The sequence below is a fragment of the Mustela putorius genome, unplaced genomic scaffold (genome assembly GCF_011764305.1).
Source record: "Mustela putorius furo isolate JIRA1106 unplaced genomic scaffold, ASM1176430v1.1 tig00000174_pilon_pilon_pilon, whole genome shotgun sequence".
In the NCBI taxonomy this organism is placed as follows: Eukaryota; Metazoa; Chordata; class Mammalia; order Carnivora; family Mustelidae; genus Mustela; species Mustela putorius.
In genome coordinates, this window is record NW_025421304.1 from 43,128,504 (window position 1) to 43,146,200 (window position 17,697).

Consider the following 17,697-nt stretch of genomic DNA (forward strand, 5'->3'; position numbering starts at 1 on the left):
GTGGCATGAGCCCCCCAACACCAACCCTCCCTGGGGAAGCACAGGGAGAAAATGCCTCATGTGCTGGTCCCTCCGAAGGGCTGGAGAAGGCGCCGTGAGGGGTGGGGATGGAGGAACTATTGGGAACCACATGGATGCACCGAGGCCCCGCAGATCTGACAGTAGTGCTCTACCCAGCCCGGCCATGGAGCACCAGAGGGCTGCCAGCTTGGGGTGGGCTGGGGGCAGGGGGTGCATTAGCCCTGGTTTGATGGCTGCCTACCTTACCCATCAGGGTCCCCATCACTGGAGCGCGTCCCGTGAAACAGACACCTAGGAAGAGCGGTGCTAAAAATAGCTGGGGGGCAGGGGGTGGACGTTTGTAACCCAAGCCGGCTGTGCCTGGGGGCCGACCCGCGCGCGCTGCCCAGGGCTGGGCCGAAGCACCCAGCCGCCGCCGCCGCTGCGAGCGTGTTCGCGAGGATTGGTCCCGCGCGCGGCCGGACCTGGGAAGCGGGTGGAGGCTGCTCCCCTCCTCTCCCGACCCCGCCCGCAGGGGCAGAGCGCGGCGCAGCGGCGGCGGGGCGGCTCGGTGCCCGGCGGGCGGGCGGCCCGTCTGCGCGGCCCGGGCGGCCTGCGGTCGGGATGAGGACGGCCCTCCGCGCCCAGAGCGCCGGGGCCGCCGCGGCCGTGCCGGGAGCTCGATCGTGCCCGCCAGCGCGGCGAACGGAGCGGGGCCCTCGGAGCGGGAGGTGAGTGTGGCCGCGCCGCGCCTGGGTACGGCGCGGGGACCGGGGTTTGCGCGGCGGGTCACCTGGCTGCCCGCGACCCGCCACGTCCCGGGCGCCGTCGGCGGCGCGCCCCGGCAGGGCCGGACGACCCTCCCCGCGCCCCCGACCCCGCTCGCCGGCCCGGGACGCGCCGCGCCGCCAACGCCAGGGCGCGCCGGGGGCTCGGCGGGGGCCGCGGCGCTGCGAGACCGGCCTCCGCCCTGCCCTGCGCGTCTCGCTGAGCCGGGGCCAGCTCCGCGGGGCACTTTGCAAAGTGCAGCCAGAGTACCCGGGGCTGCGTGCCCGCCGGGGCCGCCGAGCGGGGCCTCCGGAAAGTCGGGCCTCCGGGCAGCAGGGCCGGGGCGGGGGCGCGCGCGGCCGCGGGCCGGCTCATTCATTGCGGGCTGGAGCAGCTGCAACCCCCCCGCCCCCCGCAACAGGCCCGCCGGCCGCCTCCTCCGCGCTGCCCCCGGGCGTGCCGCCCCAGGCGCTAGCCGGGACGAGAGCTGGCAAGGCGGCAGCGGAGGCAGCGCGCAGGCCAGGGTGGGAGTCTGGGGCGGCTGGGGGCTCCACGCCGCTGCGCGCCTGCGGGGAGGCCACGCGGCACCCACACCCGGGCCCGCGCCCCTGACGGGCTGGGCGCGCCTAGGGAGTCGGGCCGGAGGAACCGGTGGGGACGCGGCGCCGCGCGGCGGCGGCCGGAAGGGAAGGCCGGCGGGGCTCGCGGGGACTTCCCGCAGTCACCCAGACACTGCCCCTGCACCCGGGGCCAAGCAGTCTAGGGGTTCGTAGGGACACACTGCGCTTCTCTTGGACTGGCCTCCCGCGCCCTGGCGGTGACTGAGACCCTTAACTCCTTCCATACCAGCTCTCAAGTAGCGCCTGGTGCCGGGTGGGGACCGTGCCACGTGTAACTGTGCGGAAGCCTCATATCACCAGATAGCGGAACCCCGTGTTGTGGGTCAAGAAACCGAGGATCAGAGAGGTTGGGTGATGGGGCCAACGCTGCACAGCCAGCGAGGAGCAGAGGCTGCTGGCCTCTATCCGATCCGTCACGTGGCCTCCAGTCCAAGGCTGCCTGTTGGTTGAACACATGTGACCGAGCCCTCTCCTGCCCCACACTGTCCTAGGAGCCCACAACCCACCAAAGCCCCCCGCCTCCCTGAGAACAAACACGAGAAGCAGGTAAAATGCCAGGAGTGTCAGCCAGGGGTGCGGAGGGTGGGGAAGCTGGGGCAGGGTCACAGGATGAGGAAGGGCCACCTCTAGGGGTCCAGGGAGGAGGGCGTCCTCCGGGTGCCATGTGCCCAGCCTGGCAGGTTCCAGAACCACAGGGCAGAGTGTGCCCAGAGCCTCACCTGGTAGTGCAAAGAGGGAGGAGTGCGTCTGAGGCCAAAAGAGAGGCTGGGCCTTGAGGAGAGCCCACTGCCCCTGCAGCGTAGTGGCCTGGGGAGCGTGGGCGAGGGTATGGCTGGAACCAGGGCAGTGCGGAAGCCGGCAGTGCTGGGAATGCAGGGTCAAGGAGAACTCAGAGGTTCTTCAACTCCCTCATCAGTGCTCCCTTCTCCACCAGACCCTGCCTCCAGATGACTGCCAGTGCTTGCATACCCCCGGCGATGGGGACCTCACCCCCTATCACACCGGCCCATCCCAAGGTGCCGCCCTTGGAATAAGCTGAAGGTTAGGAGAAGGCTCTGTTGCAGGTTGAGGGGAAAGCCTCCTACCTGTGGTTTCTGTCGACTCTGGTCCTGTCTCCCTGAGCAGCCCACAGCCATCGGGCTAATGCTTACACACCAATGCCTTTGGAGAATGTTAATAGAGAGATTATGTCCCCCTGAAGCCTAATCTTGTCAGGTCCTGGGCCCTTTCTGACTTGACATTCCAGGTCAGGCACCGTCCTGCCTCCCTCCCTGGGAGAAAGTCAGTGGGTCTCTTCCCTGGCTTCCCATTTGCAGAACTCCAGGGTGGCCTGGAAGCAGAGACCTGTTCCCACCTCCCTTCTTCTGGAACCTCGCCACCGTTGACGGTGCCAAAGATGCATGTGCTTCTTGACATCAGTTCACACTGTGGATTCCTCCGGAGTCCGGAGCCTTCCAAGCCAAGCCCCACCCCCACCTTCCTCCAGGCTCTCACCGTTCCCAGGATTCAGTTACCCGTCCGCTTCCTCGTCCAAAATGAGGGGCTCGGAGTTTAGGGAAGGTGATGAGTGGCAAGAGGGCCGTCTTCGGAGGCAGCGGCCCGGGGCTGTGTGGGCAAGTCACCCATGTCTCTGACCTGATTTCTCCATCGGGAGAACGGGAGACCTCACAAGGACCAGGGGCACTGAGGCATAGGGTCCCTGCAGCAGAGGCCTGATGCAGGGTGAGCCTCTGTGGCTCCTACCCCGGCAGCTGGGGAGACCCCGCGGGACCTGAGGGAAGGGCTCGGCAGGGGCCAAGGGCCGGGAGGGGTGCCTGGCGCCGGCGACAAGTCCAGGCAGGAGGGCACTGTAGGGCATGGTCACGCAGCCTGGGTTCTGCTGGACGCTGCCTTCCCGGCTTCTCCCCGGCGAGGAACCTCCCCTAGCCGGCTGGCCCAGTCCACTCCGGTTCATTCTAGATGTGCGTGGAAGGAGGGAGACTTGAGCAGGGCAAGAGCAGCCCACCTTCCCACGACTGCAGGCGGCACTAAACCTGGGGCCCTTCATTCCAGGCCGGCCGCCGCCCCACGCCATCCCCCTCCCCCGTGACCGTCCTCGGGGTCCACTCTTGGGATGCCCTTCCGCCTCCTGCCCGTGACCTCCCGCCCGGGACACCTAGCCTCCTGTCTCCCGTCTCCGGCGGCCAGCCACCTCCTTGCCATGGCTCGTGTCCCCTGCCCTGTCGGCTCTGGCCTCAGCCCCTCCGGCACCCCACCTGCGGATGTGTGTGGGCGCGGCTCATCCCTCCACTAGAGGACACCCGCTCAGCGCCCCGTCCCCGCTGGGCCGGCTCTAGCGGCACTCGGCACACGGGCTGGGGGCTCGCAGGACTCTCAGAGAATGAGCTCGGGTCGTGTTGGAGACGAGCTTGAGCTTGGCGGAGGGCATAGTGGGGAGCGGGGGAGGCCGAGCCAGATGTCCCTGCAGGTACCAACGCCGTGTCTTCGCCTCTCCCCTGCTGGTGGGTCCTCCCCAGCCACAGCTGGGTCTGCACGTGGAGCAGGCTGGTCACCGCATGGGGGCCGCCAGCCTGCTGAGGGGCTCTGTCCACCCAGGGCGCCGCCCGGAAGGCCCCACTTGAGACATACGTGCCGTACGCGGGCCACTGTCCTGGTCCCGAGGACGTCCTGTGTGCCCACAGGAAGCTGCCCCCCAGCCCCCAAGGCCAGAGAGTGCGACACCTGTCGCTTCTGACCTGAGATTCCCTCTCCCTCATCACGGGCTGTCAAGCCTCCAAGACCCCCCTCCGGGTCATTCGGGGCCAGCGTCACTCTTGTAGGCCCTCCTTTGGCTCCGGTGCATCAGGCCGGCTTGGAGAAGGGCTGGGAAGCAGGGTGGCAGGCCGGTCAGGGGCCCACCGAGGGCGGCGGAGGGGCGGGGTGGGGGGGTGGCAGGGCCAGGCCTGGTTAGCACCACTGGGAGCTCCTGCCTCCAGATGTTCATCGAAGCCCGCGGGCCCCGCCCCCTCGCGCTGCCCTGCGGTTTCTGGTGCTGCTTCCCAACCGCCAGAAAGTGAGGTCAGCGACCGCACTGGCAGGGCTTTGGGGGTTGTGACCCCGCGTCAAACTACAGGTTTCCTGCTCACTACTCATCTCCGCTCCTGTCGGGGTCGAGGTGGTCTCGGAGAATTACATCCTTGTGTAAATAGAACCGGCTTTGGGGAGGAGAGCTCCAGATCTGAGTGCGGGGGCCGGGGGGTGGGGGAGACTGTGGGCGGAGCCTAAAGGCGGAGGCGGGAGGCTGGGCTTGTCTAGGGGACTCCGGGGTTGGCCCCCCAATCTTGAAATGGTGGTCCCAGGCCCCCTGCCCACCTCTTCTCCCTGTCCCCCCCGTGCTCGATGAAGGCCTCCCAGCGCGGGCGGCAGAGCCGTCTTCCCGTCCCCGGGGGGGCTCTGCGTTCCCGGGGACGGTGCTCGAGGCCCTTGAGGGAAAGCAGCGTGGACTTGGGGCCCCTCAGAGCCCTCGGTCAGGTCCCACTCTCTGGCTGCGCCGCCCTTCCAGGCACGCCTGGGCCGCAGAGACCGTGGCCAGCCAGGGCTGGAGGCCGCGTGCCCGTTAGCGTGTGCACGGACAGGTGGGCGCTCAGGACCGCAGCCCCCTCTGCCCTCCCGGCCCCTGGCTGGAGCCGGGGCGGGGCGGGGACATTCCATCCCGGCCGCTTGCTCACAGCCTCTGTCCTGACTCAGGACTGCTCGCAAGGCCTGCGTCCCAGCCAAACAGGCCAAACAAAATCCACATTCATGAGCGGCCATCGAGGCTTGCTGGCGGCCCGGGCACAGATGCCGCCTGCAGATGTGACCGTTGTCTTCCCCACATTCCTCCGGAGCCGCCGCGCCAAGGTGGCTGTGGGTAAACAGGGCTGCCCCTCCCGGCCTGCATGGGGTTGGCGGGGCCCTGCTCTCTGGGGACACGGCAGAGGGGGGCTTCTCTGGGCTCCTGGCAAGGGGCGGGGGGTGGTGAGTGCAGAGACGCCAAGACCCTGGCTGGACCGAGCGAGGGAGCCAGGACTGGGTCCTGGTACTGGAGGAAAGGCCCCCTCGGCCGGGGCCGGTGGTCGTCCCACGTCCCAGACCAGCCTGACTCAGCAGGGACCTCCCGGGCTGGAGCAGAGTGCGCAGAGCCCAAGTGCAGGGCTCCGGGTCCGTAGTGTGTTCACACGGGTGTGCCGGCAAGCCCGCCGTCTCCTCCTGGAGCGCTTCCATCCCCCAGAAACAAACGCTGCGCCCCATGGCGGTCCCTGCCCCGCCCCCCCCCCATGCCGGCCCCAGCCCTGGAAACCACGAATCTGCTGTCCGCCTCTGCAGAGTTGCCTACTCAGGACATTTGCCGTGCATGAAGTCACACGGCGTTTGTGGCTGCCTGACTTCGCTCCTCGGAGCGTCGCCGTGGGGCGTCCCCAGCGTAGCGTGCCCGCGGCCTCGTTCCTTTCTACGGCTGAGTACTATTCCGTGGTGTGGCTGGACCACCGGTCGTGCGGAGCCGCTGGGAGCACTGGGAACACGTCTCAGTGGGGCGTGCGTTTGAGGTTCTCAAGGACAGAGTCTGGGAGAGGGACGCCGGCCTCCGTGCTCACCGTCACCGTCCCCAGCGGCACTGTGTCCCGTCCACGCCAGCGTGTAAGGCTGTGGGGGCCTCCATATCCCTTTCTGTGCGCGAGGAAGCCAGGACAGGAGGAGAAGGCACAGGGTCCACGGCTGGGAAGGGAGGCCCCGGATGTGACCTCTGCCCGGGCTCCAGAGCCACAAGCACACAGACGGGGAAGTGGAGGCAGAGACCATAACAGTCGCAGTGCGGGGCACTGCCCTGTGGGAGGTTCTGCCCCCTCACCCCTGCCCTCCCTGAGGCTTCTCCTGGGCCCTTAGTGCGTGCCGGGCGGTGGCCCCTCTGCACACACGTGCCCTGCTGTCGCCCTCACAGTGGCCTCAGGGGAGGGCCCTGCGACACTGCCGGAAACTTCTGCTGCTCATCATCCTCACAGGCAAAGGGACCTGTGGCCTTTTCCCAGGCCAACAGCTCACCGCAGAGAAGGAATCTCCCCACCATTCAGACACGGATCCAGGAGGCCCAAGCATCACACGCGGAGATCCGCTGACCGGTGGGCCTTTAGCGCTGGCCTACCCCAGAGTAGCAGGGCCCTGAGCCCATCCTGTGGCTACGGTTCCAGAATTCATGATCAGAACGGACGTAGCGAACAACCAGCGGGATCCACTCCCAGGATCCTGGCTCTCCCCGCCAGGAGTGATAACGTGGTCCCCAGTGCGCCCGGCGGGGAGCTGTCAGGGGGCTCGGGGGCTCGGCCAGGCAGCCTCACTGCACACAGGACAAGAGCACACACCTTCCACAGCTCCCGTGGGGTGTGAAGACTGGGAGCCTCGGCCCTGGGCCATCCTAGGCTGGCTCCTGCTGGGAGGTGTCTCCCACGGACACAGCCACATCGGAGAGAGAGTGTCAGGGGCTCAGTGTCCCCCCAGAGCAGGCTGACCACTCCTTAGCCATACATACCCTGTGTGCAGAGGCAGAGGGGACAGTGTCCTCCCCAGGACAGCCACAGAGCTGGGCACACTCTGTGCTTCCTGCACGGGTCTGGGGGTCATCTGCTCAAGGCCACTGGGGGCCAGGCTGTGCCCTGGGCTTTGGGGCCGCTGGAACAGGACGGTCAGCCCTCTCCATTAGGCCGTCCAGGGCTGATCTGCACTATAGTGGCCGAGCAGCTGTGAATGCTGTGTCCCTCTCCTGGAAAGGCAGGACTGCAGGAGCTGCCTTGTAGGTGAGGAAACAGATACGGGGTTGGGGGACCAGCCTGTCCCTGGAGCCTAAGGGCCTGGGCACAGCCTGGGGGTGGGGGGAGATACTGGCCCCCAGCCCTGCCCACAGCCTTCCTTGTCCAAGTGCTTCACGGTGTGTGGCCGTGAGAGCAGGGAAGCGTGTGAGTGTGTGAGCGTGCCTGCACGCAGACACCTGTGGATGCATGTGTGCACATCTGAGTGTGCGGGCCTGTGGGCGTGTGCACGTGTGTCACACCGTACTAGAACATGAATACACAGCACAAGCCACAGTTGCGAGGTGCACGGGAGACCCTGAAAGTTCGGATGAAATTCCTTGCGTGTCACACGTCGCGACCGAAATGCCGCCGTCCCAGCGCGCCTTCAGCCTACAGCCAAGGGGGGTCCAGCTTCCTGAGACCTGGAGTGGTCGTTTTGTACGTAACTGGAGTCGGTTCCGACCAGCGTGTGCGAGCACTCCGTGTCTCCGTGTGTCTGTGGCCGCCATGCGCCACTGGCGTCTGGGTTCCCCACCACCCCCCGCCGACTGTGGAGCCCCTGGTGCCCACCCCTTGCAGAGATCACCTCCCGCCCCTTGCCCCCACGTCCTCCAGGAAGCCCTCCAGACTTCTCTTCCTTCTTGGACCCTCGGTTTCTCAGACGGGGGTCAGCAGCCCTGGGTCGGACCCCTGCATCCCCCCTGCTCTGCTGGGTCGGAACCGACGGGGGCGGCCTGGGACCCTGCAGCCTTGTCCACATGGAAGTGGTGTGTCCATGTGTTCTCTGCAGCGTCCGTGCGTCCTTCCCCGGACGCCGTGTGCTGGGCTCATGGGATGGCAGCTGTCCCCAAGAGCACTGTCCCCTTGCTCACCTCCAAAGCAAAGCACGTGCTCCTGTGGTGTCTGAAAAACAGACGGTCCCTCAGAGCCCGCCTCCGGGGCTGCCCCACCTTTCCTCGGAGACGGCGCCCCTCCCGAGGCAGCCCGGTCCCTCCCCTCCTCAGGCCCTTCAGAACCCCCCCACCCCGTGCATGTGGGTCCCACGACTCACGTCCCGGAGTGCCCGTCCTCTTCCAGCTCCTGGAGCGCCGCCAGGCCCGGGCGTGGAGCAGCCTCGCGTCGGTGCCGGCGGACTCCGGGCACGCGTGGGCGGAGCGGTCTCTGCCATCCGGGGAGAACGTCTGGCCGCAGGCCCTGGCAGGAAGCTGACCTCGAGGGTACCACTCGGCGGGCAGCCGTGCCCCGTTTATAAATACACGCTACTGCCGGGCCAGCCCACGTGCATTCCTGCTCCCCGCCGTGCAGCGCCCTCCCAGCGGAAGGAGGACAGCCGGCGGCCCTCTGCGCCCGGCCCCGCGGTCACTCCCGGTGAGTGGGAGCGTGCCCGATGCAGGGTCAGCTCAGGGCCTGCGGCACCCGATTGTTATCTGAGCGCGCTCGCCGACCTGCCCAGGCCGAGGCTGCATTTAGCCCTGGGAAGGCTCCCTGTGCCGGCAGCTTTTCTTGGACCTCGAGGCTGTACTTATGCCGGGCCGGTGCCTGGGGAGTAATTAGAGGCTCAGAAGCTGCCAGAGGGGCCTGAGCCCTGAGGCCTCCTAGGCCGTGTCCCCCAGAGCTTGCTGAGTAGAGCAGCAGCACTGAATTTACCCAAGCAGCTCCATGCTGAGCCCCCGGGGACCCAGAGACCCCGGCACGTCGGGCCGAGGAGGAGCTCAGGGCGAGCATGGGGCTTAGTCAGGCATTTCCTCACCTCCTCCAGCCTCAGTCTCCCCACTGTCCTGCCTCCCAGGACAGGAATGAGAGCTTGTGTGGCTGGCGATGAGCCTGAAAAACCCGTCGCCGGGGACTGGGAACGGCATCCGGCAATAGGCGTTTCACCAGAAGGCGGAGTGGACACCGCGTCCCCAGCCTTCTGGCCGCCGGTCGTCCCAGGCACGTGCCCTCAGGAAGAGTGGCAGGCCCCCACGTGCGGGCGGCCCTGGGGCCTCGGCAGAAAGGGGCTCACCGTCCACACCAGCGCCGTCCAGAGAACCCAGGATGCGAGTCCTGGGCGGGGAGTTCCGGCGTGATCCGGGACGGCAGGTCGGGAAGGGCAGGAGGTCAGTAGGTCACACGTCTCAAACACAAGCCTGCGTGTAAACGTTGCACACACGCGTGTAGCATGCTGTGTGTTATGGAGCTTGCCGTGTATGTAACCGGTGCCAGCTACGTGGCCGTGTGCGTGTGTGCATAGCGTGTAACTGGCGTGTCTGGTCTGTTGCACGACAGCCCCGGACACCATGTGCCAGGCGCCGTGCTGGAGCCGTGCCCCGATCACGGTTGTGACTCCCACAGGACCCCTCTGTGTAGATGACTTGAGGATACTGTGCGTGGAGGCTCCGAGGGGCACACCCAGCTCCCCAAGGAGGGCTTGAACCCCAGTTTGCAAATCTAAAGTCTTTCCTACCCTGGGTTGGGTTGTCCCACAGCCCAGCACGGGCCGCAGTCCACACACGTGCCCCAGTGCCAGGACAGTGTCGTGGTCGGCGCCCCAGGAGGCAGACTCAGGAGCTCGGGGGAGCTCGGATGTGGACCCCTTGCTTGGCCGGAGTGTCCATGGTGCGCCCCGGGAGTGGATGGACAGCATGGACCTGCGACACCTCCACCGCAAAGCCGTCATTCTCACGGGCTGGGGACAAAGCAGGTGATGAGAACATCACTCCCTGTGCTGACAGCCTGACCCCCACCCCCTGCCCCATCTGGTTTAGTACCCGGCCACCCCTCTGAACAGAGGGGATCTCTGGAGTGAGAGCCCGTGAGAGCCGCACCTGTCACTCGCTGTGTAAGCAACAGCCCCAAACCCAGGATGGCCGTGGCCACTCGCAGAGCATTTGCAGCTGGGCCAGTCTGTGCGCCGTGGGCCGGGCCAGGAAGAGGCATAGAGGTGCTTACAAGCCGCCGGGCTCCTTCCGAGCGGTCTGCTGCTTTCCAGAGCCCTCGCCGAAGGACCAGCCCTCTACAGCCCAGCTGTGAGGATGGTAGCAGCCCAGCCAGGGGTCGGCCGCGGGCTACCGGGTGGGATCTCTAGGCAGAGCTGGAGGGGACTAGGGGAGCTGGGCCTCTCGGTGCCCTAGTCTGTCGGCAGTCAGCTCTGTGCTCAGCGCAGCACGGGAGTGTCTTGTAGCAGCCCCGCATGGTGGAGCAGGCCCAGGGAAGACAGCCGGGGTCAGGACAGAGGACAGGAAGGGGGTCAGAGAGAGCACGACCGTGTTTCCTGCCGGGGGTGGCAGAGCATCCACTCTAGAGAAGGACATGTCTGGCTCCCCAACCCCCAGCCTCCGCTCTGGCCTGCATGCCCCGGGGCCCTCCAGAGGCTCCAGGGGAAGGGGGATCCAGACTCAGATGGCTGCGTAAGGTCCCGCCTCCCGCAGGACTCCCACTGACCAGGCGTGTACCCGGGGGAGGGCACGGCTTGTCCCTTCTCCCAGCCACGAGACAAAGGCTGTTGGTGACCGTCTGTGGGCTCCCAGGCCACCCAACTCCAACTATGTCCTGTCCTCTTCTGGGGTGTGAGAGCAGGCGGTGGGGCAGTTGCTCACTCTGAGACTGCTCCCTTGGCCCTGCAGTGAGCCAGGGGCTCCAGTACAGCAGTCAAGACCCCAAGACCCGAACTGCAGTCCTGACGACGGATGGACGGATGGGTGGACGGATGGGTGGACGGATGGACGGGTGACTACCTTTTCCAGGCAGTGTGCCAGGCAGAGACCCGACTGTGCACCTGTCATGCGAGGCTCTGTCCCCCAGGGGCTTCCCGTCGACCAGGAGGCCATGAATCCAGGCACTACATGAAGCCCTGAGCGGGCACTGCAAGTGTTGCTGGATGATGAAGTCTCTGAAATGTCACGAGGGCAGATGACCAGGAGACAGTGATGGGACAGTGACGTGGCGAGAAGCTGCCACCTAAGCACGAGCATGAGGGCGTGTGGGGACAGACATGTGCGTCCCAGCGGAGCCTCAGTGGCCCCTGGCCCTTGCCTGTTCTCCAGCACTGCACGGTTACCCACTGTCTGAGCCCGCACGGGGACTAACTCTGCCAGGGGCCAGGGGCACAGGGGGCGGCCAGCTGCCTGCCTGCCTATGGGCACCTCTCCTCTGGTTCCGGGGGCCTCTCTGTCTGAATTCACCCCTGTCTGTCTCCCCCATTCAGTTCCTCCCCTGGTGAGGACTCCAGCTGGGGAGGACGTCCGGGGGCTAAGCCCCGGTCGCGCGGCCAGTCAGGCTTTGCGGGGGTCTGCCGACTGTCTCATCTGACCGGCCTGCACAGAGCGGAAAGACCCCACAAAAAAGGCCAGCTCAGCCTGGGAAGAGAAAACGCTGACACCCAGCCTCACGTACCAGAGGTGACATCTGTGGGAGACGTGTGGATCAGGACACTTTCAACTTCTCCAAGGTCCAGACCCTCGGAGAGGGGGGAGGAAGGGTGGGGCCAAGAGTCTGGGTCAGAAGCACAGAGCCCAGGACCCGGAGTCCCGAGGCCAGGGCGGTGACAGCGCGTGGGAGCGCCCGTCCAGCAGGGCGACCCCGGGCCATGGTCCGACACCCCATGGGGCCTAGCAGTCACCCCGGGCTTGACACACCGTGCAGACCGCTCTGAGTGCGTGCGGTAGCCGCACCTTTACACTTGCAGCATTTTTCAGAGCGAAGCCCGGATGCCCGATCACTCTGCCTGTAAAGACTTCCAGAAACACTGCTGGCCCTTCAGGGAGGGACAAGCCAGTGGTCGGCAGTTAGGGGTTTCAGAGAGGGTAGTAACGAGTTACCAGTGCAGATGAGTCACCGGCCTTTCTAATGGAAGCGAGAGGGAGTCTGAGGCCTTCCCCGTGGCCGTATCCCTTTTCAGCCTCATTCTGTGAGGCTTTCCTGGCAGGCGAGGACGGGAAGGTGACGGAGCCCGTGGCAGCTGAGCTGCTGGAAGCAACGGTCCCCGGAGCACGGATGTCATCTGTGCCGGGTCAAACGGGAAGACCTAGGAGCCTTAGAGAACACTGGAGACCTCCGGCGCAGGATGGTTGCTTGAGAGCACGCGTGACTGTGCTCACGGGGCAGCCCTTCCCTTCTGAGCGGCCGGGGGGGGGACCGAGGTGCAGCAGGACGGAGGCACTGACCACTGTACAGAGCGGAGTGCTAGTGGCCGCGTGAGGAGGAGGATGATAAAGTGAAGCACAGGGTTGGGCCTCTCAGGACAGCCAGGTGCTGGCCAAGGACAGGACCGGCGCCCAGCGGAGTCCCCTGGGAGCCCCCGTATGAGGCTGCATTGGTCACAGGGGGACAGAACTCAGCTCAAAACAGGTTAAGCAAAAGGAAACCATTTGGCTCACAAAATGGGGTGACACAGGGTCTGCATCCTGTGTAGCTGGGTCCAGGCACACCCATGGTGGCCTCGGAGTCCAGCCTCGTGGCAAGGGGACAGTCAGCCCCCTGGAAGCACATGGACGGGGGGAGAGGAGGGGTTCTCCCCAAGGCACACCCGAGTGACCGTTGCCGGAAACACGGAGGGGTGCTGGGCCGGCACGGGACGGACGCCCCACGGAGACCACCGGCAGGGGTGGCCCGGGCGGGAGACAGAGGCGAGCGGGAAGACCCAAGCCCTGAATCTTGGGGCACAGCCCCCAAGCAGGACGGGGGTGCGAGCTCGCAGCTCCCGGGTCAGATCCGCTCTGCACGCGTGTCGGGCGTGGCCTTGGGCTGTTTTCAAAATCACAGGCGTCCACAGTGATACCCGCGCTTCCGTTGGAAACCTGCGGGAGGCGTCCCTGCCGCGGCCGCATGGCCACGGGACACGGCAGGGGTGAGGCACGAACAGGTCGCGGCGGCCCCCAGGGCCGTGCCGGCTCCTGCCTCACGTGCTCTCACCCGGCCCCTCGAGGCCTGCGGGGGCTGCGGCTGAGAGAGTACGGTCCCGGCACGGCTGGCGGGACGAAGACGCGGCTAACCACGGGGAGGGACAGACCCAGGGCTGTGGGGTCCTGCGGGACCCCAGGAAACAGGCGAGGTCGGGAGCCTCGAGCCGTCAAGGCCGGCCCCTCCCAGCCACCCCCACGGGGCTGCAGCGTCCTTCCCTCGGCCCCCGCCGAGGGCCCAGGCCAGAAGAGCCCCCCGGCCCTGCCGCCCGCAAGGCAAGCCGGCCTCCGCGGCCTGCCCCCGAGCACTCGCACTGGAGCTCTTGGCAGCTGGGGAGCGCTAACGTGGCTCCGCTGCTTGGGGGACTTTGAAGGAAACTAATTAAAAGCAGCTCAGATGTGAACAGCTGGACAGTGGCAGGGGCCGGGGCAACTTTCCACAGGGCCCAGAGCGAGCCGCCGAGCCGCCACCATGAGCCGCTGCGTCCGGCCGGGCCCGCAACGGCCCCTGGCCGGGAAGCTGGGTCCAGGGGATCCAGGGGTCTGGGGGACAGGGGCAGGAGTGTGCGCATGCTCGGTGCTCAGGGTGGCTGCTGTGGCGGTGGGGGGCGGTCCCTCGCCGCAACCCCTAGAGCCGCCATCCCTCAAACCCAGGCTGAGGAGGGGCTCTGTAGAGAGCACCGTGTTGCTCCTCCGCCTGGGGGTCTGCAGGAGACCCACTCTCGGGTCCTTGTCGTTGTAAGTGCCCCTGCCTTGCGTCGGAAAGCCAGAAGGCCGAGTGCGTGCCCTCCCTCAGCGCGGCCTCGGGGAGTCCCGGGGATGCCCCTCCTGGGGAGAGCTTTGAAGCCCTAGTCTTCCTCTGACCTAAAACCCGGTGTACACCTTTTATCTGGGGAAGAGGACCAACACGGTCCCGACAGCGTGGAAGGGGGTGGCGTGAGCGAGCCAGCCCCTCTAGACGCCCGGAGCCTGTGCGCCCGGCAGCCAGGGCTCTCCCGCCCCGTGACCCCAGCAGGCCTGCAGTCAAGCCAGGGCACCCAGGGGACAGCAGCCGGCTGTGACGGGCCCGCAGGAGTGGCATGGAGACCGCGGGGGCCTGGCTGGCACAGAGCTGCGTGGGCCTCCGTCCACACCAGTCCGTGCACAGCCGCACCGGGAGAGCTCAGGGTGCTTGTCCGTGCCGGGAGCGGGGTGACGCGGCCATGGTGGGGGCCCCTCTGCTCCGCGGGACACACGTTGCTGGTTCCGTATATTCCGCGTCCGATTCGATCACGGTCTCACAGAGGCTGCACCAGGCCCGCAGGGAGGTCCCTGACGCCCGCTGGCTCACTGCGACCTCCCACAGCCTGTGCGGCAGGTGCTGTTGGGATCCCCACTGTCCGCAGGGGACACAGGTGTCATGGCCCACGCAGCTGGATTCCACACCGGCACCTCGTATTCTGTGTAGGTTTTCAGGGTGTTTCCAGCTGCGCCGGCCCTACTAGTGACCCCAGACAGGAAGAAACCAGAGGCAGCAGTGTCCCGAGCTGTCAGGGCACCCAGGGGCCTCTGAACGGCCGAGCCCAGTGTCCTACATGTAGAGACGTCAGCAGCAGGACAGACAACAGGCACACACACCCCGGTATGCACACGCACAGAGGTGCACAGGTGCACGTGGGCACACACACGCGGGCTCACGCAGACACACACACACGGGCACACACAGACACACACGCATGGGCATACGCGGACACACGCAGACACACACAGGCAGGGGTGCTCACTGCACCCTGACCCCGGCCTCCTCCGAGCCCTCTGGGCCAGGAACCTGGTAACAGGCACCCCCTGCTGGACGTCGAGGGGACAGGACGGCCACACACCCAGAGGCCTCCACAGCCTCTCTGAGACCCCGCTGGGAACCAGCTGGGTGCACGCACCGCCCTCCCGGCCAGCATCCCCGGGGCGGGCGAGATCTCATGGGGAAATGGGGTCCCAGAGAGACACATTCTAGCATCGCTTTGTGAGGATCTGAATTCCTGCCTTGTAGGAGGTCTGTCCGCGCCCCCGGGGTCATTATACTAACACCAGGGACACGGTGACCGCGAACACTCACTGGGGCGGGCCATGAGCTGATGCTCGACCTGTGCCGTCTGATGTGACCCTGCAGACCCCACGAGCAGGGACCAGCATCAGACTCACTGACAGGCGGGTGAATGGGGCGGAGAGGCTGAGCGATGGCCCGAGGTCACCCAGCAAGGAAACGGTGGTGCCTCCCTCGGACCACAGCATCTGCGTCCTCAGTCCCCCTTTCCCAATGGGGCCTGACTGGCCCATGGCCTCCAGCTCGTGGAGGGGCCAGGACCCCTCTCCTGAGGCATCAGAGAGCCCGTGGCTGGACAGACTCATGGGGACTTGGGGAGCTGCAGGGCCGGCCCGGGCGTGGCCATGACTCTGCACGCGCGACGGGCGCCAGCAAGGTGGCTCCCAGGCCCTCTTTGAAGAAACACGTGGTCTCAGCCCTGTCCAGCCAGGGTCCCGGGCCCCAGCGATCCAGAGGCAAGTGCCAGGCCTGACACGCTCTGCCCTCAGGGACACGTGGTCCAGCAGTGGGGCGCGGGGGTCAAGCAAGCACATGACTAGAGGCCGTGGATGAGACCAGGTAGGCTTCCGGGCAGGTGACATTCCCGAAGACAGAGGCCCGCGGGCAGCACAGGCCTAGCCCCCCACCCCCACCCTCCTGGGTCCCCGCCCCATCCCCACCCAGATCGCAGCGGGCAGAGCTGAGCGAGTCCATTAAATTAGAGCCCAGACCGCGCGACTCTCAGGAGGGCTGTGGCCGTGAGACCGGGGTCTGACCCGTAGCAGGACGCGTTTGCCGACTCTCCGTGGAAGAAGGGCTCTCCGGGCCGCGTGGGGCTCCCTGTGCCGGCCCCGGGGGGAGAGGGGCCCGTGAATGCCCCCGAGTGCCTGCCGCTCACGGCACGACACGCTGACCGAGTGTCCACACTGCTGGGCCTCGGTGTCCCCTAGTGCACAGCGCTGGTGGGGGGCGGTGATGGCCGGGGACAGGCGTCCCGTCGGAGTGTCCTGCACCAGCAGGGGTGGACTCTGTCTGTGGTACGTTTGGCTCTGTGGCCTTGGCCTCCGTTCTGCCCTCTGGGAAAGGGGTGACCATGGAAGCAGCTGGGGACAGAGGGGGTTGCACAGCAGACCCCGCTCCTTGGGTCCACACGGCAGGGCTCTCTGGCCCCCGGGCAGGCTCTGTGGACGGTGGGGAGGGAGCCAGGCCTGGCCCCCAGTCTGCCATGTGTGCCAGGAGGGCAGGTGATGGCTGCCGTCGGGGGAGGCACTGAGAGGCCGGGGGGCGGCTAGGGGCGGCCAGGGGTGGTGAGCTGCCCCCCCGGGGGCCCCTGAGACCCACCAGGAGGCTGTGGCTGGAGATACTCTGGGTGCCCTCAGTGTCAGGAATCGGGGACTCCCTAAGGGATGGGGGAGCGGCAGGCCCCCCAGGCTGGTTCCCGAGGTTTGTCACCCCTGGGCACCCCTCAGGTGGAGCCCTGCATGTCCCCAAGAGGATGGATGGGTCTGCGCTGGGGGCTGGAAGCCCCTGCCCGGCCTCTTCCGGCCACCCCGGTCCACAGGAGCCTCGGGGTGTGCCGCCCCAAAGCTCCCATGACCCACACAGCTCACTCCAGTCGACAGTGGGTGTTGCCGCCACACGCAGGCGAGAATGCGGGCAGAGGGGGACAGAGCCTGGGCCAGCCAGCGGCTGACAAGAGACGGCAGGAGGGAACACGGGCTCATTTCCGCGGCCTCGGAAGCCCAGCGGGGCTGTGGGGCCGCGAAAGCCGGGACTGGAAAGGGGTCCAGGTGGCAGCTTCTAGGGCAGACCTGAGGCTTATCAGAGGGAGAGGCTCCCCCGACACGCAGCTCAGCGCCCCCGCCGAGTGGGGGTTCCCTGCCCACTGGAAAGGGCTGCTTGGAGGGCCGGGGTCAGCCAGATCGGGTGGGCCCAGGGAGAGCCCGGCCAGGCCCCCCACCTGGGGCTGCCCAGACACCGGCGGAGACTTCCCGGCAGGACAGCGGGCTGGCTGGCCCCGGGCCCCAGACAGCCCCACGGAGAGCAGGGAGAGGAAGGTCGCTGCCCCAGCTGCTGAGCTAGAGGCCCCAACCCGCCTTCCAGCCGTGGCCTTGAGTCGCTTTCCCTCCCAGAGCCTGCGTCTCTGCTCTGGGCCACAGGGAGCGCGACAGAACCACCGCGCAGGCCTGAGAGGCTTAACGCGGTCGCCCTGGCTCTCAGGCATCCTCGCCCGGGCCGTGCGCCATCGCGGGACGCACGGAGCCTGCGTTAGGGCTAGGACCCCCATGTGGGAAGGCACGTGAACCCCCCACCTCTTGGGGGCCTGCCACCAGGAGAGGGTTTTCCAAACGGTGCTGGGGTCCCGCAGGGACGGAGCCAGAAGCAGCCCCCGGGGCCTCCCGGCCTCCCCGGGACCCGCCTGCGGTGGGAATTCAAACCGTTCGGCCTCCCGCTACGAGCGCGGCCGCAGCGCGTTCTGGGGCGGCAGGACGCGACAAGAGGGAGACGGAGCTTGGAGCTGGGCACAAGCCCTGGCCTCCCTCACGGGAGCCCTGTGACCTTGAGCCCGT

At 67.0% G+C, this 17,697-nt stretch overlaps 1 protein-coding gene across 1 annotated transcript in view; it reads left to right on the forward strand.

Annotated features, from left to right (window-relative positions):
- The first annotated feature begins 575 nt into the window (after positions 1-575).
- The window catches only part of ZNF469 (zinc finger protein 469), a 38,757-nt gene continuing 21,635 nt past the window's right edge, over positions 576-17,697 (forward strand). Inside the window, exon 1 of the mRNA XM_045076581.1 lies at positions 576-731. The gene's annotated coding sequence lies outside the window, so the exon portion shown is untranslated. The remainder of the gene's footprint in view (positions 732-17,697) is intronic.